Source organism: Lissotriton vulgaris, chromosome 9 (assembly GCF_964263255.1).
Source record: "Lissotriton vulgaris chromosome 9, aLisVul1.2, whole genome shotgun sequence".
NCBI lineage: Eukaryota > Metazoa > Chordata > Amphibia > Caudata > Salamandridae > Lissotriton > Lissotriton vulgaris.
The window spans coordinates 72,813,178-72,838,696 of NC_141697.1; positions in this window are offsets into that span (position 1 = coordinate 72,813,178).

Consider the following 25,519-nt stretch of genomic DNA (forward strand, 5'->3'; position numbering starts at 1 on the left):
TGACCCCAGCACCGCCAAAACTAACCTACACGAAGGAATGAAAGAAGTTGCCGAATGGATGAAACAAAGCCGTCTGAAACTGAACTCAGACAAAACAGAAGTCCTCATCTTAGGTACATCCCCCTCTGCATGGGACGACTCCTGGTGGCCGGAAGCCCTCGGAAAAGCACCCATCCCGACAGACCGCGCACGGAACCTTGGCGTCATCCTGGATTCTTCACTCTCAATGAACAGACAAGTCAGCGCCGTTTCCTCTTCTTGCTTCAACATTCTTCGCATGCTCAGAAAAACATTTCGCTGGATCCCCTCCGAAACAAGGAAAACAGTCACCCACGCTCTGGTCACGAGCCGACTGGACTACGGAAACACCCTCTACGCGGGTACTACCGCAAAACTCCAGAAGAAACTCCAACGAATCCAAGACGCCTCAGCCAGGCTCATATTAGACATCCCGCGCAACGAACACATCTCTGGTCACCTTAAAGACCTCCACTGGCTACCCGTCAATAAGAGGATCACTTTCCGACTGCTTACCCACGCACACAAATCACTCTACGACATCGGACCAGATTGCCTCAACTCTCGACTGTCCTTCTACACCCCCTCCCGCCAACTACGTTCTTCTAGCCAAGCCCTCGCCACTGTACCTCGCATCAACAAGACCACCATGGGAGGCAGATCCTTTTCATACCTGGCTGCTAAAACATGGAACTCACTCCCCGCTTACCTTCGCCTCACCCAGAACCACCTAGCGTTCAGAAAGCAGCTTAAAACATGGATATTTGACAAATAATCCTCCTCCCCTTCCTAAGCGCCTTGAAACCCTCTGGGTATGTAGTGCGCTATACAAATTTTATGACTTGACTTGACTTGACTTTTACCGATTCGGTAATATCCGAATCGGTAAAATCCGATTCGGTATTATCCGATTCGGTAAAAGCCGAATCGGTTCCTTCAATGCATTCCTATGGGCTTTTTCGCCATGGGTGTGTTTTCATGGCTACGAATCTATGATTGCCGAATCGGATTTTACCGAATCGGCTTTTACCGAATCGGTATTCGCCGATTCGGGACTATCCGATTCGGTGGTAGCCGAATCGGTAATTTCCGAATCGTTGTTAGCCGATTCGGTACTTTCCGATTCGGACCGTGCCGAATCGGAACGTACCGATTCTCATTACCGATGCCGACCGATTCGGTATTCATTCGCTTTTTTTTCCCTACATCTCGTTTTCCGATTTCAGAATACCGATTCGGCCCGCCTTGGTATTTTGAATTCGGAAAATCGCGTTTACCTACATCGGGCCCAAAGTTACCACATTCAGTCATCAGTTCCACAAGAGTGAGCATATTACCCCTAATCTTGTTAGATCGCCTAGCGTTCGTTTGTGTAAATGGTCTAAAGATCATATTGGTTTGGTATCACTATATTCCACCATGTTGGGGTCATTATGCACGATGGTCAGTTGTTACCCTATGTTCCCCCCCTCACCTCCCTGTTCCGTACATACCTCCCATTTGTTCCAGTGAATCCCTACCTCGAGCTCCCCGTATCCCGTATCTTAGTCTTCCTCCCCCTCTTCATCTGATGTCAAGGTATCATCTTCCTCTAGTGGTTCACATATGTCCCCTCTGAACGCGTTCCATGGGGTCCATATCTTGTTCCACTTGCGCGGGCATGCTCTATTTATGTATACCGTACTCTCTACAATCATGATCCTGTCCATATTTTCGCACCACTGTGTTAGCGTTGGAATGTCTATCGCTCCCCACCTCTGTGCTGTGTCTCGTTTGGCTAATACCATACCTATCGTGGACCATAGCTGTCCGTTTCTGGAAAGGTCAATGGGCCTCCATATATTGAGCAGACATTGCCATGGTTCCGGAAACTGGGGAGACCTCCAAAACTTGGGAGATGGTACGCATGACTTGTCTCCAGAATTCCTGAATGCGAGGACAATCCCAAATAGCGTGCAAAACATTTCCCTCATCCCCACACCCGCGAAGACAGTATGGATGTTGCGCTCTCTGTATTGTGTGGAGCATCCTCCTCGTATAGTATACCCTATGTAAGATCTTGAGCTGTATGAGTCGGAACTTTGCTAATATGCCCACCTCCTTAGGAGAAGCCAATGCTGCATTCCATTCAAATCCGTCCATTTCACCTAGTTCCTCAACCCATTTAGCTCTCAGTTTTATTGTCGGGTCCTCTAAGTTATTTAACAGTTTACGATAAGTGAGAGATGTTGCTTTTTCCTGCATGTAGTCTGTAAGGAGACGATCCTCGAGCGGTGACGACTCTGGGACTTTCGTACCGTGTGGGATTGCTGCGAGCAGAGCGTGTCGCACCTGTATGTAACAATACAATTCAGTGGCTCGTATTGCTGCCTCAACTGGTCAAAGGGGATCACAGTGTCTTTGTCCCACAGATCTCCTACTGTGGATAGTCCAATATTATCCCATGATATGAACCCCTTACTGCTTCTCAGATTTCCCAGGGCCCGCGTGTCCCACAATGGGGTAAGTTTGGTAATTTTCCCCTTCCAGCCCAATTTAATCTGTGCTGTATGCCATAGCGCTGTGGTAAGTCTTGTGGGCCCCACGAGCATGTGTACCTTCCTTTGGTCATATAGGGGTGCCAGTATATTATGAGTACCTAATTCCCTGTCAGCCTTGTATGCTGGGTCTTCTTGAGGTGCATGCAGCCACTGGTTTATGGGTTTTAGTTGCGCTGCCATATAGTAGAGGTGCAGGTTCGGTAAGGCGATACCGCCGTCATACCACCCCCTGTGCAACTTGGCCTGGGCAATTCGTGCCGGTCGATTGTTCCACATGAGGCCTGCCATCAGGGCCGATATTTTTCCAAAATATCTTTTGTCTACCGGGTATGGTGTATTTTCCAGTATATACAGAAACCGGGGCAATGACATCATCTTATACAACGTCGCTCTGCCTAACAATGTTAGTGGCAATGTCGCTCAGAATTTGACATCTTGCTTCAGTCGATCCAACGGGGGTGCCAAGTTCTTTTGAAAGAATTCGGCTGGATCCTTTGTTATATATACCCCTAGGTATTTAAAGGATGTTCCTGCCACCCTCAAAGGGCAGTTTTCGCACAGTGTGGGGGTCGGTGCATGCAGTACATATAGTTCCGATTTATTCCAGTTCAGGGTGTATCCAGATATCTTCCCCCACTCGTCGCACAGTGTCAACAATGCCGGTATACTCCGTTCCGTCAGGTACACCAGCATGTCATCCGCATAAAGCGACAGGCGGTCTTCCCACCCTTCCAACCAAGCGATCCCTTTTAGTAGTGGAGTGGAGCGTATTCGGTTTGCTAATGGCTCTAGTGCAAGCGCAAAGAGCAAAGGCGACAGGGGACAACCCTGAGGGGTACCCCTTCCCAACTGGAATGGTTGCGAAATATGACCATTTGCCACTACTTGCGCCACTGGTTTAGGGTATAGTAATCGGACCCAGGCACGAATTTGGGGCCAATCCCCATATGGACCAGGACTTCGAATAAATATTGCCACTCCACCATATCGAACGCCATCTTTGCGTCGAGTGCCAGTGTGACCGCCTTGTCCGACAGGGTATCTGCTCTGGCAAGCACACTATGCACCCTTCGCAAATTGAGGGCTGTATTCCTTTGCGGCATAAAGCCGGACTGATCTGGGTGTATGATTTGCGGGAGATGGGCCATCAGTCTGGTTGCTAGGATTTTAGCCAGGATTTTTACTTTAGCATTAAGTAGGGAAATTGGGCGATACGATGTGCACAGTTCCGGGTCCCTACCTGGTTTGGGGATCGCAACGATTGTCGCCGTCCGTTGGTCACATGGAAGTTCGGCCTTTTCCAAACTATCTGTATACATATTTAACAAATGCCCACTGAGCCTTTCAGATGCCGCCTGGTACCATTCTATAGGGATACCGTTGGGACCCGACGCCTTTCCTGGCTTTATAGCGTGTATTGCTCTTTGAATCTCCTCCTCTGTAATATCTGCCTCCAGTTCCGTCACCGCTTCCGGCATCAGTGTCTTATGGGGGTTGTTTTCTAACATTATACGTGCCCTGTCTGCTGATACTTCAGTTTCTGGCGTGTATACTTCCTCAAAATATTCCGCTAATGCCCCTACAATTTCTTCGGGACTCGTATGTACCCTGTCTTGTTTATCTCTAATGCGCTGTATACCTCTGGAACTTCCTCCCCTCTTGTCAAGCCATGCCAGCATTTTACCTACCTTGTCCCCTATGTCATAAATCCTGTGTGTTGTCTCTGTTATCTGGGACACTGTCTGTTGCTTTACATGTTCCCTGAACTGCTGTTGTTTAAGGAGTAGTGCATGGGATGTGTCTGTCGTGGGGTTTGCCTTATGCGCTTCGGTTGCAGCGTGCAGTGCTATCTCCAACTCAGACAATTCTAGCTGTCGCTCTCTCTTATGTCCCGCTATGGATGCTATAGCCTGCCCCCTTAGCAACGTCTTTTACGCCTCCCACAGAATAGCGGGTGACCGCACTGATGCAGTGTTTTCCGTAAAGTAGTGTGATGTTGTTATCTTGAGTGCCTTACGCACTTTGGGGACTCGGAGATATGAAGCGTGTATTGGGTAGATCCTCCTGTGTGACTTCTCCAGTGTGGATAACGTGAGTGTGACCGGGGAGTGATCTGATATGCCCCTCGGATGTATCTCGACAGTGTCCACATGTTGTACACCATCACCCAGCGCGAAAAAATAAATCGATACTCGACAAGCTGTTATGGACTGTGGAGTGGTAAGTGTACTGTCGCGCTGTAGGGTGGGTATAGCGCCATATATCTATTAGTCCCATTGCGGTTAAAATCTCTGAATACGTGAAGTGCCCCCCACTTGGGGCATCGCCGGGAACCTATCCACTAGTGAATGTACTGCTGCGTTAAAGTCCCCTCCAAACAATATGTCTCCCTCTGGCAAATTTAGCAGGAATTCACCCAGCGCTGGTAGAATGACCGCATGAAGTGCCGGGGGGACATATACTGATACCATGTTCATTAGCCTCCCCTCCCATTGCCCTTGGAGTGCTGCAAAACATCCCTGTGTGTCTGTCTTGGTGCTTAATGTGATGAATGGCGCTGACTTTTTCACCAGTATGCCTGTGCCCCTAGAACCCGTGGTAAACTCTGAGTGTACCGCCCCATTTTATAACCTTTCCTATTGAGAGCTTTAGTTGCCCCCCCCCCGTGAGGTGCATTTCTTGGAGGAGCACCAAGGCCGGTCCCTGCCTTCTCATTGCATTCAACACCAACCCTCTCTTTATCTTATCCCCCAACCCTCGCACATTCCAGGACATGAGTCGGAGAGGCACTACTTGTGACCTTCGCAGCCCTTATTATGTTTCTTATATTATTATGTTTCTTATATAGTGCCTGAATCGACCCCCGAAGGGGTATCTCCGCACTTGCCTTGGGAACCCGTCCTGGCTTTTCCCTGTGAGATAGCCCCTACAGGGCATCCCCAAGGTGAAAGCCAGGCATCCCGCCGCGGGGGGCCGTTGTGGAGATTAAGCAAGCTTAATGCCCAGAGTTGCAGAGTGTGAACCCATGATTAGGTCAGGCACCGAAGCGAGAATTATCGAGTCCATGGACATTTGAGCTCAAGACCCTTCCCGCGTCGGGAATTGAACCCTGCTCCCGGGTCTGACCTCTGCTTCAGGGTCTGCCTGCTCTAACCAGTGAGCCACACTTCTCCAGGTGCCTGTCCTTGGGCGTCGTGCATTGTTTATCCTACACCTCTGGCAGTGCAGATCGGATCTTGATCTCGGGGTGTACCTGTCACTGATGTGGCGTAAACCCTTCTTGCGTCCTTTTACAAATTTGAGCTTAGTCGTGGAACTTCAGTAACTCCTAAACAAACCCCCCCTGCCTCCCCCCTCCCTGCCTCCCTGCTTAACGGGCTATCAACCGCCCGCCTCCCCAACATAGCAGAGTGCTTCACCCATCACTTCAAAAGATTACTTGCGCGCTGGGGTGGAGTGTCTTCCGGAGCAGGCGACAACCCTGCCCTCCTCCGAGCTTCCCAGGCCAGTGTCCAAGCACGTCCCTTTTCTCCCCAAGTTTCTTAAAGTGCATTTGTTGTAGCCGACACCGAGGAATCACGGCGATATGCCTCCTGCCGCTCCCTGGGATTCAGGCGCTGGTGACCCATTCGATCCCCCTCTTCCGGATGTTTGTGATCCCTCTTGCCCATTGTCTCTGTGTCTTTCTGCATTTTTACTTGGCCGGTGTTGACGCCCCGCCGGTCTCCAGCCCTCCAACCAGTCCTGTGCCGCCTCCGGCGTCTCGAAAAACCATACTTTGTCCTCTGCCACTACTCTGAGACGCGCCGGGAATATCATGGAATAGGGCACCTCCTTAGCTCGAAGCGCCCTTTTAACGTCCAGAAAGGTCCTCCTCCAGCGCGCCACCTCGGCGGTGTAGTCTGGGAAGAAGGCTACCGTTGAGTTCTGGATCTGAATAGCCAGGGATATTCTCGCTGCCTGCAAGATGGTATCACGGTCTCGAAAATTAAAAAGTCTTACCAGGATCGGTCTCGGGGGAGCCCCCGGTTTTGGTTTCCCACCGGGCACCCTGTGGGCTCTCTCCACGGAGAAACAATGCGAGAGGCCCTTCGAATTCAAGTGTGTCTTAATCAAGTCTTCCACGTAGAGATCCATCGCCACTTTTCCTTCCGATTCCGGAATCCCCAATATTCGGACGTTGTTCCTCCTAGAGCACCCTTCCTGGTCGTCCATCTTGTCTCTGAGGGCCTTGTTTTCGGCCGCCATCTTCTCCATTGCCCCTTGTAGCTCCGAGACGTCTTCCACCAAGGATTTTGTCACCACTTCCACCTGTTTCACTCTCTCGCTCATTTTTTGGAGGTCCGCTCTAATCAGGGTGACTTCTGTGGCCGTGGAGCCCACCGTCGTCTGTACCTGCGCTAGGGATTCAAATCCCTGCCAAATAGCTGCGGATTCCCTTTTCTCTGACGCGCCCTGCGCCGCAAAGGTAACACGTCGCAAACACCTAATACCCATAGGTTTAGCCCCTTACTTTACCTCTACTTACCATTTCCAACGTCTCTTATAGATTATGTCTTACCCAGACTCAACAGCTACAAGTATCTGATCATACTGAGCCCCACTCTTTAGGTAATAACACCAAATCCTTTTTTCTCTAACTTGGGAAATTAAACACTGCTCACTAGAAGAACAATATGAGCACACTGGGTGTCAATCCTAAATCACCACCTGGCTCTTCTATACCTTTCAAATCTCCCTTGTCCTTGTCATACTGAAACTCTTCTCTGCTGCATCTTCTAAATGTCACCCTACTTAGACTCTATTCTAATAAGGTTCTTTGTGCTAACTCTGAGGAGATGGTGCCTACAACTTAGAAAATAATAATTTAATGCCAAAGATGCACCAAATAGTATGTCAAAGAATGTAAATACTTACATAAATAGCATTTGTAAATTTACACATGTTTTCTTTATTTTCAGAAAAGAAATATACTGTGCAATGCCCCTGTTGTTTTAACCTGTGTGGAGAATATACCTATATGTTACCTTGCTATGTGTTTTCCTTGGCCCTGAGGAAGGTGACATAGTCACCGAAACGTACGTCGGCCCAGCATCCACAAATTTGGATCTAGTCTGGCCAAATCTACACAGACCAAGTTCTAAACTGGTAGAACCACCTCATCTAGGCTCTCTCTGCAATCTACTTAGTACACCTTTTGGGTCTCTCTGTCTTATTGTGTCTAGTTTGTTTCCCAATGTTTGTTAGAAATGTTTTTTAATAACTATTATGGTATGTATGGTATGCAAGTGTGTATGTGAGAATGTTAGGATCGAATATATTGTTAGGGGCATTTTTCTCTTAAGTCAAATTGATTCATTTTTGTATTTTTCCTATTTACACTAATTGTTTTTTCTACATTATGGTCAATCTCTGTATAATATGTAAACTGACAAAATGAAATATGCAGATGCACAAAAAACTTCTTTAAAAAAGATATAAAGTATATATAAAAAAAAAAATAAAAATATGTTTTGATAATACTTTCAAGTGTTAGCTTTCCTCTTTGACATCCTCTTCTGTATAAAGACTGTTTAGATTTACTCTCGGTTAAAAAGTAATATAGGTCATTATTAGAGGTATTTCGCATATGTTGTTTGCTTTTGTCTCCCCCCTCTGGACCTAAAATCATTTGGGAGAACTCTCTTTCTCTGCCTGCGCTAGGGCCTGCATTACATATTCCAGCGTTGTTTTCTTGGCCCCGTCTCCTTCTTGTGTTTTCCCCCCCGTAGAGTTCCGAGGTTCTGCCTGGGGAGGGTTGTTCCGGTCGTAGGCGAATTTGTCGAGTTTAGCTTGCGTTAAGCCGTGTTTAGGGCCTCTTCCCGCCATATTGCACTTGTCCGGATCTCCCTCGCTCGTACACCTTGTGTCCACCGTGTCTCTCGGAGTTCCCTGCGAGCTGCCTTTTCCTTCTTCGACCGCAATCTCCGGGTCGTTTGAGTTTCGTTACTAGCCAGGGCGAGATATGGGACAGGTATGCACTGTTTACAAAAGAGTGTCCTCTGCCAAACTTCCTTCCACAGCCCCCAATGTGTGTCGGGGGGGGGAGACTCCAAGGCGCTGCGTATTCGTGATAAGGGCTACTACAGTTCAGTTGATGGCCTCTTCTCACACGACTGCGTTACCGGCCGTTCTTGCGGGCCTCAGTGCGGCGCGTTTTACTTTTGGGTTTAAGGTGGAGCCTTTCCGATGGTCATAGTTCTGCGACCGATGTTGCTTAAGTCTCTTTCGTGAACAGCGTTCCCCTTGGTCTCCTCTTCAGGATCCGTTTCCGGCGCCAGGGCCCGGCAACCTCTTCACTTCCGCCCGGATCATTGCTGAGGGATAGGCCGCTGCTCGCCGTCTTCCACAGGCCGCACCACGCAGTATATTTTTTCTACGGTTCCCGGTGTCAACCGGCCTTTAAATTTCCCCTGCTGGGTACTGCTCGGTCCTAGACCCGGTTCGCCCCTTCGGAGTGTTTCTTGCGACGGATTAGCATTCCGGATTGCCGGGGGAAGTCACCTCGCTCCTGGAGATCCTGTGTTAAGCTGCCGCCATGATCGGCTGCTAGCCACGCCCCCCAAAAAACTACTCATTTTTAAGACCAGTCCCCACTTTGAATTTTCATTTTGTAGTTCTGTCACCACAGAACCGAACCTGGCATTCATAAAGTACCTCTACAAAAGTATATTAGAAACCACTTAATGTCTATGAATAGGGATGTCAATGTTATTTCAACAATGTGACTCCAAAAAAGAATACTGAAAAGGTTATACAGAATTAACACCACACAATGATCTACAGACTATTTAACATCCACTTGCATTAATGTAATTGCAACACAACTTTTTTGGCATGGATTAGCATTCCATGTACTTGTCTGAGGATATTCAACAAAAAGATCTCCTTTACAATGACAGTATGGGACAAAAGTAACATTCAACTGCCAAATGTGTGACACTTAGGAGTGACACTTTCTTACGAGTAAAATCAAGTAATGAAGTCCACGGTGAAAGATAAATATCAGAAGTTACACCCATATGAGCGACGAGAAACTAAGGTCTTAAAACTACTGCAAAGCATCTGAAATGGAAGGGCACTAACCTCTCTCTTTCATGTGTTTCATTTGTTTTTATAGAGCTCCTTATACCAGTGCAGGGTGTCAGAGCACTTCACATCATATATACATTATGAACTGCAAGTAGCCAAAGGAGCTCTGTGACAAAATGCAGCAGCTCACTGACATAGCCTCATAAAATGCAGTTTAGAGAACTGCATGGTACATGTTCTTTGCAGTAGGCACATTAACCCTCTGCACTACTTCATGATCAGTAAGACCTGCCACTAGACAAAACGCTGATCTCCCTTCAGCAGGAATATTATTTACTTGTGTTATATTGACATTTTAACTGTTTCCTGAAAACATCTGGGCACACAAGGAAAAATTAACATCAGCTCTACATGTCATGCTGGTGATTCAAAACTGCCAGTAGAGAAGAAAACTAGGCCCTGTCAGCAGGAACATTATCAGCAGCGAGTTATTTAGCTTACCTGTGTGCCTCAGAATCTTACAAGTCTGTGCTGCTGCAGCCTGCTGCCTTAAGTGTCTGTGAGTCACACGGACTACAGACAGTTATCACTGTCTCCCAGTGCTGTGTTGAATTCAACGGGGCGTATTAACTAAGGGTACTGTGTTCTCGTGCATGCGTATTCAGAGGAGTAGAAGGAACCACGTTCCTGTGCTGATTCTGAGGTGAATGGACTTTGAAGCCCCTTGTTTGAAAGGATTGTACAAGAACCACTGCTCCCACCTCTATGGCGAGGAAGTTATCTGTGCCTCTGGAGAGAATCTCGCAGGTGTGACCAGCCTCATGCCCGAGGGAAGGGACTTTGGAAGAAAAAAGCCGGGAAGGACTTTACCTCACACGGCGACTGCTTTGGTTTTGTGCAGTAAGGTTTGAACAAGTATGGTGGTACTATTCTGTGTATGAAGAGAGAAGGGTGCAAGAAGTACAACCCCTCTTTACTTTCTAGAGTCAAAAAGAGTTCCAGTGCCCTGGTACTGGTCTGCCTGAAGAGGAAAGGTGCACCAGCAGATTACTGTTGGAAGACCGCCTTATACAAGACCCGAGCGCTGTCCCAGTGCTGGGTTTACTGAACTACTGTTGGACAGAATCAACAGTCCCAGACTGTACTGAATTGTAGATAAAGGTGTGTGCCAGACACACAATCCTAGTACTGTGCTGCAGCTGAGTACAACTCCCTGCACAGGTCTAGGGCCCCACTGGTGAACTGTATTGCATATGGAGGGAAAGGACAACCCACGGGATACTGCCCTAATCTTGCAGGCAGAGCTCTATTGCATCAGAGGAGAAAAACACACTCTGTGACCCTGTGCTGCTCGCTGGGGGACTTGGACTGCACTTTTCCTGCTGCTCACATGCCAGAGTCACGTCGCTGCTGCAGTGGCTGTCCACCTGGGCCCTGGTGGCAGTGGTCAGCCCGGCTGGGCCCGGTGGCGCCCCACCCTCGCTCTGCCCTCAGCCCTGCCACTGCGATGGGGACGGCGGGCGGACTGTTCCGGCGGGGGCTCTGTAAGTATTTTTCTTGTGTGAGAAGTGGATATAAAACGGTTAACCAATAACTAGTCTCACCGAATGATTTGAGGCAGTATATATTTAAAACAGGGTTGTAGAATACTTTTGAAACGCTGTCTATGAAAACTCCGCTATATTATAATTAGGGCTCCCGGTTTTATGGTATTTATTTTTTCAACATTTCTGTCTGTATTTATCCATTTTTATTTTATGTACATTTTATATGTATTTATCCATAATAATTTTGTGATTTGCGTATAAATGAAGATGAAAAACTGTACATTTCCATATTTATTTAACTGATAGCCCCACACTCAAAATGTTATTTCTGTTGTGTTTTAGCTATTTAAGCTGTCAAATATTACATATCAGTACATCCACTGGGAAATACTAGCATTATACCATAAATGTATGTTGCCATATGCCATTATTTAAAGAAATTCATCCTGTTTTTTAATTTCCCATGCTGTCCATATTCTCAGCTGCAGGCCTTTAATTCATCGAAGACAGCACGGACAGTCACTTAAAAAGCACAATTTTCTGTATTTATCCACTTTTAAAAATAAATGCAGAGAGAAAACGTATTGTTTCCTGTCTTTAGTTATCTGTAAAAATCCGTAAAAACTGAAAACTGGGAGCCTTAATTATAATAGCAGCACATATGTACTGATTTCAATATGACTGTCCCCTTAATGTAGTTGCAGGTCATTGTAAGGTGATTCTATCAAACTTAACACTAACGTATGTCATTGTGTGTGGTTATCACACACACGTGGAGTGAGTAGGTTGGGAACTCTTTAATTTTAGAACAATTGCGAAGTCGCGTTTGAGTAGTTTAAAGTGATATTTTTATACTTTACCTGCATTCTCCCCTGGTTCTTTTTTCTATCTTCATCCAATCACAAGGAAGCGCCTATAGAATGGCATAAAGCGCTACACAGATGACATACATGACATATCCTGTATAAATACGCGAGGGGAGGGTAGCAACTTTCAAACACCCACTAAAAACCAGAACTGGGCGCTCTTTTTCTATCTTTATCAAACGTGTTCCTCAGCTAATAATCTAGTGCTGCAAGGCATTTATTAATGGCAATATAGCACTTTGTGAATCTCCCTCATATTATAGTGGTATTCTGTGGCTGCTAAACCCATGGTTGCAGTAGTTTATGCAACATGAAATTGATGACACTTTATGCCATATGTCATCATATTGGTGATAATGCGTACCTGCTTTCGGATGGATGGTGGTGTTTTGTGCCCTGAATCGGAGCCAGGAACATTTTTGGTAGAACCTGCATTCTATGGTGCTTGTTTATGTTTCTTTTGTCAGTGAGTACCTCATGGTCCTTACCTGTTTTCTTATTAGATAGCGTCAGAAAAGTCATATTTGGGCTACATTGTGTCGAGTGTCGTGATTTTGGTAATACCGTGAGGCTATGTTTGTGACGCATTATATCTAAACTTGAGCAGAGCATGTCTGCGACATAATGCGCACAATTAATTCTCACTACACAACTTATGCTAAATAAGGCTTATGCACATTCAGAGTAGTAAACTCTCACAGATCGTAGCCAAATGGAGCCGGGGTGTACCATACGCTCCTCTACCAAGTTTTCTTCTGTCTTACCTGTGAAGCTGCAGCAATTCCAGGCCCCCCTCCCCAGGTCCGCTTGTTTAATTTCCACTTTTAGTCTTCCACAGTTGAATTCATCCTCCTGGGCTCGGCAAGAAGTGAAAGTCCCCCCGCCCGGAAGGGGGCCGGGCTTGCGCACCACCATTACCAACTAATTAGAGACTGCGGTACCAAAACTGCACTATTTAAATAATGAAGAGGCCGCGGCTGTGGCGTGCGCGGTGCGCACCATTTAATTTATGGGGAGGCCAACGCCGTGCGCACCATTTAATTCATGATTGAACTTCAATCATGAATTAAATGATACGCGCACAGACTTGAGGCTTGCTTGATGGCTCCGCGGCTGAGACTGAGTGAGGGGACCCCTGGAGTGCGGGGGCCCCCCCGCACCACGGTGCCTGTGTTACGCCCCTGAAGAGGCCACGGCTGTGGCATGCGCGGCATGCACTATTTAATTTATGGGGAGGCCGCTGCAGTGCGCACCATTTAATTCATGATTGAACTTCAATCATGAATTAAATGATGCGCGGACAGACTTGAGGCTTGCTTGATGTCTCCGCGGCTGAGACTGAGTGAGGGGGCCCCTGGAGCACGGGAGCCCCCCTGCACCGCGGGGTGAGGGAGCCTGTGTTACGCCCCTGTCAGAGTAGTAAATTCTCACACAGATCGTAGCCAAATGGAGCCAGGGTGTACCATACGCTCCTCTACCAAGTTTTCTTCTGTCTTACCTGTGAAGCGGCAGCAATTCCAGGGCCCCCCCGCCCCCCAGGTCCGCTTTTGTTTCATTTCCACTTTTAGACTTCCACAGTTCAATTCATCCTCCTGGGCTCGGCAAGAAGTGAAAGTTCCCCCTGCCCGGCTGGGGTCCGGGCGTGCGCGTGCGCACCACCATTACCAGCCAATTCGAGGCCGCGGTACCAAAACGGCACCATTTCAATAATGAAGAGGCACCATTCAATTTATGGGGAGGCTGCCACCGTGCGCACAATTTAATTTATGATTAAACTTCAATCATGAATTAAATGGTGCGCGCACAGATTTGAGGCTTGCTTGATGGCTCCGCGGCTGAGACTGAGTGAGGGGGCCCCTACAGCTTGCGGCTGCGAGGGCCTGTGTTAGGCCCCGGAGGAGGCCGAGGCTGTGGCGTGCGAGGCGTGCACCATTTAATTTATGGGGAGGCCACCGCCATGCGCACCATTTAATTCATGCTTGAACTTCAATCATGAATTAAATGGTGCACGCACAGACTTGAGGCTTGCTTGATGGCTCCGCGGCTGAGACTGAGTGAGGGGGCCCCTGGAGTGCGGGGGCCCCACCGCGGTGCCTGTGTTACGCCCCTGAAGAGGCCACGGCTGTGGCATGCGCGGCATGCACTATTTAATTTATGGGGAGGCCGCTGCAGTGCGCACCATTTAATTCATGATTGAACTTCAATCATGAATTAAATGGTACGCGCACAGACTTGAGGCTTGCTTGATGGCTCCGCGGCTGAGGCTGAGTGACGGGTCCCCTGGAGCGCGGGGCCTGTGTTACGCCCCTGGTGAGCACTGGAAGGACACTGGTGCCGCAAGACAACAGTACTTGGCCATGCTCTATGGAAGGGACAAACACATGAAGAGGAAGTGAAAGCGGTGCACAAATGAGAGTGAAGATGAAGTCAACCAATGATAAGCAGTGGGCGGGTTTTAAGCCCCTTGAAAGTAAACAAAATGTCTTGCAAGTAACAGCGCACTCGCTGTCTCGGGCGAGACTGAAAAATGGCAGCAATACGGGTAATAAACACACTGCAACCATCAGACATAAATACCAGCTCTAGGACACAGCTGGGCCGTGATGGAATTTTTCCACAGCAGTTTAGTCGACGTCCAAAACCGCTACGCGCCAAAGTGGATCCAGTAAAAACCATTTGAAACTGGACCCCAAGAATTTCCAACAGAAAGTGTGGCGGGAAACAACGAGGAGCGCAAGACAGGCAACGCCAGATGTAAGTCTGCAACACTACCAGCTACTGACAAAGGCAGCACTGACCCAGGTACAACGCAGCACGTGAAACTGAGCCCCGAGCCGGCAGAGAGGACTCTCGGGTTCCTTGTTGTGCTGCGAGTCTGAGTGGGAACGCGTCCTATAAATCCTGCTCCTGAGCAGTTTCATTGCAGGATCTATTTATGCCTCGTCGCCATGGTGACGGGCCGCAGGCTCGCAGCGCGCCTGCCTCCCAGCATCCGTCCCCTCCCTCCCTGCACCCGGCGGATGGAAACGCGCATCTTGCGGTTCCAGGAGGGGGACGCACCTGCCGGGGCAGCGCGAGGCCGTCCATTGGGAAGGGTCTAGGAATGTCGGGTTTCCAGCCCTGGAAACAACTTGGAAAGTTATGGAGGCCTGGCAGAGCGCAGCAGTTCGTCGTAAACAGATAGTAAATAATAATTGTGCAACCGCTGACCCCTCCCTGAGGTGTCTGCATTTTAAACAAAATAACATGTGGTCGCTGACCTCAAAACCCGCAGATATGGATTCCAATCCAGGCTTTGGATTTTTTTCCAAAGCGTGTGATTCTGGATAAATCGCTTCCTGTGTGTGGCCCACAACTTATAACTATGAAAAGTACACATCTGGGCAAAGTGCTGTGCACGGCTGTCCCACCTGGACTTTCCTTTTACAGGCTGGTGTCTGTAACCTGACCAGAGTGTGGCCGCAAGCACCACACTGCCCTATTGGAAGGATCACTGGAATTATGCGGTTTTGCGGTAGCAGCGTTTGACGTATAATTATGGATTTGACACATAATACATTATCGGCTGCATAATCTGCAAACTTTAACAAAAATGCAATCAGAACAAAAGTTGATAAAAACGCATCGACGCGAGCACAATGGAAGGCCCTTCAAAGGCTGCCTGCTCACCTTTCTGTTGCTTAGGACTGTATTTGGGTGTCCAGCTGGTATTGAGGTGAAACCTTTGCCCAGATAGTGATAACATGACTAACAAGCATTGGCAAAGCCAATAGCTCTCACATATGCAAGAGCTATTGGGTTTGCCAATGTGTTTTAGCCATGTTGTGCACCAGCATGGCTGCTGTTCAGCATGGCTAAAAGTTAGGCCATCTGCTTGAGACCGCACAGCATAGCCTTACCAGTTAGGCAATATAAAACCGATCAAATTGACCGGTCACGTCGTATCACTGTATATGAGATGGGGGGCAGCCCTTATTGCATGGTTAGGCTCCTGGCGGGGCACATGAAGGAACGGGCAGGGGTTGATAGCAAGGCATACCTCCTCACCCACAAATATGGGACGCCACTGACAAAAAAGGCGACAGACAGAGAAAAAGAAGATCAAATTCTAGAAACGCTCCTAAGAAGCCAGATACTACCAATTGTTGTGTGCATGTTGGTGCGGTACAAGGCAGTGAGTTATATATGTGATGGCGCACATGTTGGTGATGTGTGCATGTGACGTTGTCATGATGGAGACTCGTGCATGTGGTGGTTACGTGGCAGTGTGACATGTTTGTGATGACATTTGTGGCAGTATTTTGTATGTGTTATGCTGTGCTCGGATGTGTCTTGTGCATGTAATGACATCTTGGTCACATGTGCATTTGAAAGCGTGTGTTTAATTTGTATGTGATGGAGTATGTGGCTCGTTACTGGCTCATGTATTTGATGATGTGCATGGAAATGGTGTTGGCATGTGATGACGCGCATGGAAGTAGGTACGAGTCAGCACAGCATTTCTGATCTGCGCTTATTATTCTCAGCACAAGCCAGGGGCGGCCTTAGGCATGTGCAAGCTGTGCACCTGCACAGGGCCACCAAACCCCAGGGGCCAGCATGCCAATATATATCCTTAATATAATAATCCTCTGAGGATGGAAAACATATTTGCGTGGTGGCCACTGGCAGGGATTTGGCGGCCTCCGACTCTGTTCCACTTCTAAACACCCTGACCCCCCTCCCCCCCCCCTTCACTGGCCTCCCGCTCCGCCCCGCCGGGACCCCCTCTTCCGAGGCCCCCAACCTACGCTCCCTGCCCAGGGCCGCGATGAGCCTAGAGCCGCCCCTGCACAAGCCTTTAAGGGCATACAGTAGTTTATTTGTTCACAAGAGTTTTCCATTTCAGGACTCAATGCTAGTGGTACATTTGTGGTTTCAGTTTCTTGTAGCAGAGCTGTAAGAGAGATGTAGTGCGATGATAACATTGACATGGTTTGTGTCCTAGCCCTCTCTCCTCTGATTCCCCTGGATAGCCCTTCTATTGTCTTAAAGTTGTCTTGCTCGTGGTACAACCCTTTTCTCCCATCACTCTTAGCCACAAATAGGGAAACGGAGTGTCCTTTGGCACAGTTGGAAATAAAAACAAATCTAGCCCACTACTAACCGCATGCTTCCAATGACCCATGGACAGGCTTAGTAGTGCACCCTGTATCAGAATAGACAGTGTTTAATTTGCATGAAAAGCAGTGCTCAAAAGTGTTATTCCCTATATTTTGTAACCTAACAAAGGACATTTTTTACTATCTAGCAAATGATTTGTTAGTAATTCTTCAACATATGATTACAGGGTTATTGTGGGCCCACCCACAGGAGTATTACTGTTTCTCCTCATGGTATTCGCTGTTTGGTGTATCAGTCTGCCTCCTATCGAAGGCTTGCATTACAATGCACGAGGAACTATTTTACAGCCAGTCGTCACACATAAAAAGCAGCCTTCTTTTTGATGTTTTTTTCTAATGCACCAACCCTCTTTCTGCTTTTGAGCAAACCTGACTTTTCGATGGACGCCCTAATGCCGATAGGGACACCTTTCCCCAAGAGGTTGTCCCCAAATCTTCAGACTCTGAACAGTTCTGGCCAACCTCTCCTTCCTTCTCCTTTCCATTTGCTAACCACTTCCTTGCCTGCACCACCACTTCCTCCTCCTCTCCCAGGGCCACCACTTTTCTCTCTCCCCACTGACCCCACCACTACTCTATCCTCCTCCTCCCGTCTCGCTGCCGGGCACAGCTTTTGGGAGCGTACAGCGGCTCGGCCCGGCAGAAGCCAATGGCATGGCTGCTCTCTTCTCAGAGCTCCGCCCTTCCTCGCTGCTCTCTTTCCCAGTTTTTCATGGAGTTGTAGCTCCTTCTTCCCCCTCACAGGGAGGCTTTTATTTATATATCACTTCACCGAAGTTTGCCACTATCCTCAATAACACCACTACCACCTTTACTGGCACTATTAAGAAGACCTTCACTGTCACCACCATCACCACAACTACTATTACCACCACTAATACTACCACCATTAGTACTGCTAGCAACACATTTATTTCAACCACCACTACCCTCATTAACACCACCACAACATTTACAAGCAAGATTACCACTATCACCGCCCCCTCACCCTTACCACCGCAATAAGCACTACAATCAACACCGTCTTACATCATTATCACTACCATCATAACACCAATACAAACTTTACCAGCACCAGTATGATTACCACCATCACCGCCACCATCACCCTTACCACCACTTCTACTGCTACCACCAACACCATTACCACTAATACCACTACCATTAGAACTATTATTAATACATTTCCTCTACCATAATAAATTCCATCATAACCTTTAAAAGCACCCTTATGATTACTACTATCACCGCCACCATCACCCTTACCACCCCCACCACTACCACCACCACTGTTACCACTAATGCCACCACCATAAGTACAACTATCAACACCATTATTTCTACCAGTAATACCACTACCGTCATTAATTACACCACAACCTTTATCAGCACCATTACTATTACCACCATCACTATCACTGCCTCCATCACCCTTACCACTACCACTATTACCACCACCAACACCACTACTATCAACACCATTCTTACATCATTACCATCATTAACAGCACCTTCACCAGCACCATTATGAATACCACTACCATCAACTTCACTGCCACCGCCATCACATCCACTATTACCACCACCAGTACCATCACCATTAGCACTACCATCAACACCATTATTAGAACCACAATTACCACTACCATATCATTGCTTAAGTCACCACTACCAAATCCAATAGATCATACTTTAATGACATAACATTTGAACATCCCAGCAGTAACAACTGTTGCTTTAATATGTTGGCTCAATAAATCAGCACTATTTTCTACGCTAGTGCTTATTCCTCAGGAGAGTGTCAGCCACCCAGTGCTTAACTTGAGCCGGTGCTTTAGCACTGGTGGCGCCCGGTGTGAAAATCATTTTTGGCGCCCCCGCACCCAATGACTGCCTCCTCACATTCTCTCACTACCACCAGGCAAAAAGTGCCCCTCATCTCCATAATCATAAGCTATTAATAAACACAGCACCCCTCCCTCAGGTCGGCGCCCCCTCAACAGATAAGCACCCAGTGCGGCCACACCAGTCGCACTGCCCTAAAGCCCGCCCTGACATTTTCCAGCACAATGTTAATTTTGGTTGCTAAAAGGCTCTCATTTAACTGCTTCAGGGCCGGACTGGAAACGAAAACCGGCCCCGGCAAAGTGCTCTGCCGCCCCCTGGGGGGGCGACCGAGCTCTTTGCCGGGGCCGTTTTTCGGCCGATTCTGTTACAGGGCCGATTTTGCAGCTATGCTGCAAAAACGGTCCTGTAACAAAAACGGCCCCCAGGGGCCCAAAACCGGCCCCCACCCTTGCGGCCCACCGGGGGATTGCCCGGTGCCCGCAACAGCCAGTCCGGCCCTGAACTGCTTCCTCCCAAAACAGATTAAATAATTCACGTCCAGGGCATACAGTTTTGGGCCGGGCTGTGTTGGATTCATAGCTGTGAAAAGTGTTTTGTTTCTTTGAATCCCTGTGTTGTGGTGAGGAGTTTAAAGTTAAGGAGACAGGTATATGACTAGGTTAAAACTCAGATGACGGTGGCATCTATATTGGAGAAAACTTTAATGGCTGGCCGCATCGACCCCAAACCTCCTTCTAGTGCTGTGATCTCCAAATAAACACTTTCTAGACCCTTCCCTCTTCTATCGCTCCACGATCCTTTTCAATCCAGCTAACAGACTCACATGTCCACCGCTCTAATTCATTTCATATTTCCCTATACAAATTCACCGCTAATCCTGTGTGGGTTCCGGAGCAGCATGGTATTTGCCAAAAAGTCCTTTGAAGCTTCAACAGGGGTAGCAAGCGCTATATTAATGCAAACCCTTCCCTCTTCTATCCCTTCACTATCCTTTTTTCAATCCAAATAACAGACTAACGACCACCGCACAAATTAATTTAATTTTCCCGTATACTAATTCACCACAAATCCTTTTTGGGTTCCGGAGTAGCGTGCTACTTGCCGAAAAGCACTTCAGTGCCTCTTCAGGGGTAGCAAGCGCTATATAAATGTTATTACAATTATAATTACTTCAGGAGTTGTAGTCCATGGCACGGAGGGAAAGAAGTGAAGAACATGCGGGTCACTAACACCCTACCTGGCCGTTGGGCACGAGTGCTAAGGGTCGGTGAGAGAGGATCCTGTCACAAACCAGCCCTCCCACACAAGCTGTATTGAGGGGCCCCTGCCCTCTAGAATCAGTGGGGCAGATTTACAAGCCCCTTGCGACATCTTTACGACACCTTTGCATCACTTCTGTGACGCAGCGGCATCATAAACAATGCGCCACTGTGCGACATATTTACAACGTGACGCATCTAGTGAGATGCGTGACGTTGTAAAGCCCTGCGCTCCATTATACATGCGTCAGGTATAATGTATGCAGGGTGGGAGTTCCCTCGCAAGGAAGCCCCGTAAATATGACTGAGTCACTTTTACGTCCCGGCTGCGTCAAAACCTTATGCCTGCTTGTAGCAGGCATAAGGAGTGAAGCAGCACAGCAAGTATAGGGCACCCTGAGCAGTGCTGGAGTTGCGTCCTGCTTGCGACACGACTCCAGCACTATACGTTACAGATGCGTCACGCATCTGTCTATCCTTGCGCCACAGTGCGCCGCTTTGTTTGCTTTGTAAATGCGGCGCATCCATGGTGGCGCAAGGGGTTTCTAAGGTCACGCAAAATACCTGGCTCATCCCTGCTGATATGCAGGGATGAGCCAGTTATTGTAAATCTGCCCCAACTGCAGTGCGCCGACGCATCAATATGACGTCATCATTTCACCCAGCGGTGCCAGTGGTGGCCCTGGGAGTAAGCATGGGCGTAAAATCCGTTCCGCTCGCGGATTTTGCGGATTTTCGGTAAATCCGTAATCCGCGAGATTTGCGGATTTCCCCAAAAATCCGCAAATCCGCGCGCTGCGGATTTTTTGCTTGTGTTCGCACTGCTCGCGGCCCGCGGCGCGGGCAGCAACAATCTCGCACTCGCGAAATTACAAAAATTATAATTGGGGAGGGGTGAAGGAAGGAAGTGGCCCAGTCTCCAACTTCCTGTTCCTGTCCAGCAAGCTCCTCCCATTGGGGTGGGGTGAAGGAAGTGCCCCAGTCTCCAACTTCCTGTTCCTGTTTCCTGGCCATTTTGGATTCGATCTTGACTGGGAAGGATTACTTTTTGTGGATGCTGCTGGATATTTGGATTTGAGACCTTTTGGATTACTTTTGGATTCGAAATTTGATTTCACAAGTAAGTTGATAAGTTGATGTTGTTTGTGGTGATTTTTGTGTGTGTTTTTCGACTTTTGGGGTGGTGTTGGGGGCTGGCTATGTTGGTGGGGGGCCATTTGTATTACTTTTGGATTCGAAATTTAATTTCACAAGTAAGTTGATAAGTTGATTTTCTTTGTGGTGATTTTTGTGTGTGTTTTCCGACTTTTGGGGTGGTTTTGGGGATTTTGCGGGTGTTTTGCCACGTTCGCGTCGTGAAGCAACAATCTTGCACTCGCGAAATTGCAAAAAGTGCAATTCTGCACCAGAAAACCACCAGCAGGCAGCATAAACCTTCTGAAACTTGATGGATGGCATTGGATTGTGGTGATTTGTGTTGTCTTTTTTGACTTTTTGGAGTAGGGGTTGGGGGCTGGCTATGTTGGTTGGGGCCATTTTGAGGCATGGTCCTGGCCATGTGCATGGGGGTCAAGCGGCCATTTTGAAGGCAGGCAGTGAGCTTTGTGCCATAGGCCTGCACCCATTTTGCCTTGCTTTCACCCATTGTGCCCAGGTTGAGTCAGTGGTACATGAAACTACAACCCTCTCTGTGGGCTCTCTTGGATCAATGTTAAATTCCTGCTTCCCAAAAATTTAGCAATTCTTATTTTTGATATTTCCATATTGTGGTGTGCACGTGTGTATTCGAAATTTGATTTTACAAGTAAGTTGATAAGTTGATTTTCTTTGTGGTGATTTTTGTGTGTGTTTTCCGACTTTTGCGGTTGTTTTGGTGATTTTGCGGGTGTTTTGCCACGTTCGCGTCGTGAAGCAACAATCTCGCACTCGCGAAATTGCAAAAAGTGCAATTCTGCACTAGAAAACCACCAGCAGGCAGCATAAACCTTCTGAAACTTGATGGATGGCATTGGATTGTGGTGATTTGTGTTGTCTTTTTTGACTTTTTGGAGTAGGGGTTGGGGGCTGGCTATGTTGGTTGGGGCCATTTTGAGGCATGGTCCTCCTGGCCATTGGATGGGGGTCAAGCGGCCATTTTGAAGGCAGGCAGTGAGCTTTGTGCCATAGGCCTGCACCCATTTTTCCTTGCTTTTACCCATTGTGCCCAGGTTGAATCAGTGGTACATGAAACTACAACCCTCTCTGTGGGCTCTCTTGGATCAATGTTAAATTCCTGTTTCCCAAAAATTTAGCAATTCTTATTTTTGATATTTCCATATTGTGGTGTGCACGTGTGTATTCGAAATTTGATTTCACAAGTAAGTTGATAAGTTGATTTTCTTTGTGGTGATTTTTGTGTTTGTTTTCAGACTTTTGGGGTGGTTTTGGGGGCTGGCTATGTTGGTGGTGGGGCCATTTTGAGGCATGGTCCTGCAGGTCCTGGCCATGTGGATGGGGTCAAGCGGCCATTTTGAAGTCAGGCAGTGTGCTTTGTGCCATATGCCCACCCAGTCTGCTCTGATTTCATTCATTATGCCCAGGGGCCCTAGAACTCCCGCGGATTTACCGAAAATCTGCAAGTTCGCGAGCTGCGGATTTTTTTGCTTGTGTTCGCACTGCTCGCGTCCCTCGCAGCAACAATCTCGCACTCGCGAAATTGCACAAATTACAATTCTGCACATGAATTGAAAACCATCAGCAGGCACCATAAGGAGTCCATTTTGTGGGGGTGGGTGGCCACCCCCACAGAATGGGGTGCCATAGTGCGCTCTGATTTCATTCATTATGCCCAGGGGTCCCAGAATCGGTCTGTTCGCGGATTTTGCGGGTGTTTTGCCACGTTCGCGTCGTGAAGCAACAATCTCGCACTCGCGAAATTGCAAAAAGTGCAATTCTGCACCAGAAAACCACCAGCAGGCTGCATAAACCTTCTGAAACTTGATGGATGGCATTGGATAGTGGTGATTTGTGTTGTTTTTTTATGACTTTTTGGAGTAGGGGTTGGGGGCTGGCTATGTTGGTTGGGGCCATTTTGAGGCATGGTCCTGGCCATGTGGATGGGGGTCAAGCGGCCATTTTGAAGGCAGGCAGTGAGCTTTGTGCCATAGGCCTGCACCCATTTTGCCTTGCTTTCACCCATTGTGCCCAGGTTGAGTCAGTGGTACATGAAACTACAAACCCCTCTGTGGGCTCTCTTGGATCAATGTTAAGTTCCTGTTTCCCAAAAATTTAGCAATTCTTATTTTTGATATTTCCATATTGTGGTGTGCACGTGTGTATTCATAAATGCCTACTTGCAAACTATTAATTGAAGCGCCACATATGCAACATATATTTAACTGATGTTCTTCTGTCTTCGTTTGCTTTTAGGTGCACAAAGTCAAGAACTCCGCATCATCGTTGAGCATCAGTGCCAGGAAGAAGTCCTGCTGCGGCCTGCTGTTCCGACATCTGAAGAAGATGGGTCCGAAAAGAGGTGCCCGTAGCTCCTCTTGCAAGAAAGATGTCTCTACTAAGGAGAAGAAGAAGCAAGTGGCACCACTTACCAAGGAGTCTAGTGCATCGACCACTAAATTTATGTGGAAAAAAGAACAAAAGTCCACCATGAGTGCTGCACAGGTAGCCTGTTTAGTGGTTCAATCACCAACGACCAGTGATGTTGGCTCAAGTACTATTCAACAACCAAAGCCGCAACAACAACTGCATGAGCTAACAGTACAAGCACAAGTACATGCGCAGGGAGCTGTCCGAGAAGGAGCTGTCCGAGAAGGAGCTGTCCGAGAAGGAGCTGTCCGAGAAGGAGCTGGCCGAGAAGGAGCTGGCCGAGAAGGAGAAGGCCGAGAAGGAGAAGGCCGAGAAGGAGAAGGCCGAGAAGGAGAAGGCCGAGAAGGAGAGGTCCATGGAGAGTTGCAAGTAGAGGTCAGTGAAGAGGCCCATGTAGCGGCGCATGGAGCGGTGCAAGTGGCCACAATGGTTGTTCTTCCAAAAGTAGGGGCACAGGAGGAAATTGACTTTGGAGCCGGGGTATCATGTCAGAAAGACGAAGCCACTCCTCTTGATGATTCATTTTCTCCCAGCTCCCCAGCAAGGAAAAGATCAAGGAGGGTGTGTAGAAGTTCCTCTTCAAGCCCCGCTCCATCAGATGATCTGGATCCAGATTGGCAACTATCTCCGACGTCTGAGAGGGAGGCACACCATGAGCTGAGAAAGGTATCAAATGTTAAAAGGAAGGGCCCCGGAAAGCTCATACTTATGGATCCGAACGTCGGACATGATGAAGTGGTGCATTCTGATGTTGATGAACAGGATGACAGCAATGACCTAGTCATCACACACGTCATTCCAGCCACACCGGCCATGCAGCAGACAGACATTTATACCCTATCCCGACGTCATGCTGAGCGTGACCCTGGCGATGTGGCACTGGTAGCACCACCAACGCAGTCAAGTAGTACAAGTTCAACAAAACCTACAGCTCCCATATTTTCTCCCCAGAGGGGAACTCCATCCAGCTCGACTCCCTCAAGTAGGGTTGCTGCAATAATTGCACAACCCAGTAGATGTCTGCAAGGCTCATCCACCACTGCTTCATCTGGCATTGGCAGTATCACCTCGTGCGGCAAAACCAGAAGTTTCCAGTCCCCAGTTTGGAACTTTTTTAGTGTCCATGCAAAGCATGATAACCTAGCCGTTTGTTCCATTTGTACGACTACAGTTAGCCGTGGTAAGATTGGTACCAACTATGGTACCGGAGGCCAGATAGGTCATCTTGAAAGAAGGCACGCTGTCGAATGGTTTGCGCACCTAGCAAACATCAAGGGAAAGCAATCCCAAAGGGCAAGTGGCCAAAATATACCTGTACTAGGTGTTTCATCTGAAGATGACGGGGAGGTAGAAGAAGCGTCAGACATTTATCCGGGCGCACCCAGTACCCCTGGCAGCACCACACCCTCCGGAACACATAGGAGGCACACTGAGAGTCTGGGAGACACACCAATGCGGAAAATGTCAACACTGAGCAGAAGTGGATCGAAGAAGGCATCAGCATCATCCATTAAACTTGTCCAGCGCAGCATTACAGACATGTTCTCCTCAGATGCGCCATTTCAACGCAACCACCCAATTGTGCGCCTGTATAACACTAAGCTGGCTAAAATGCTAGCGGTGGAC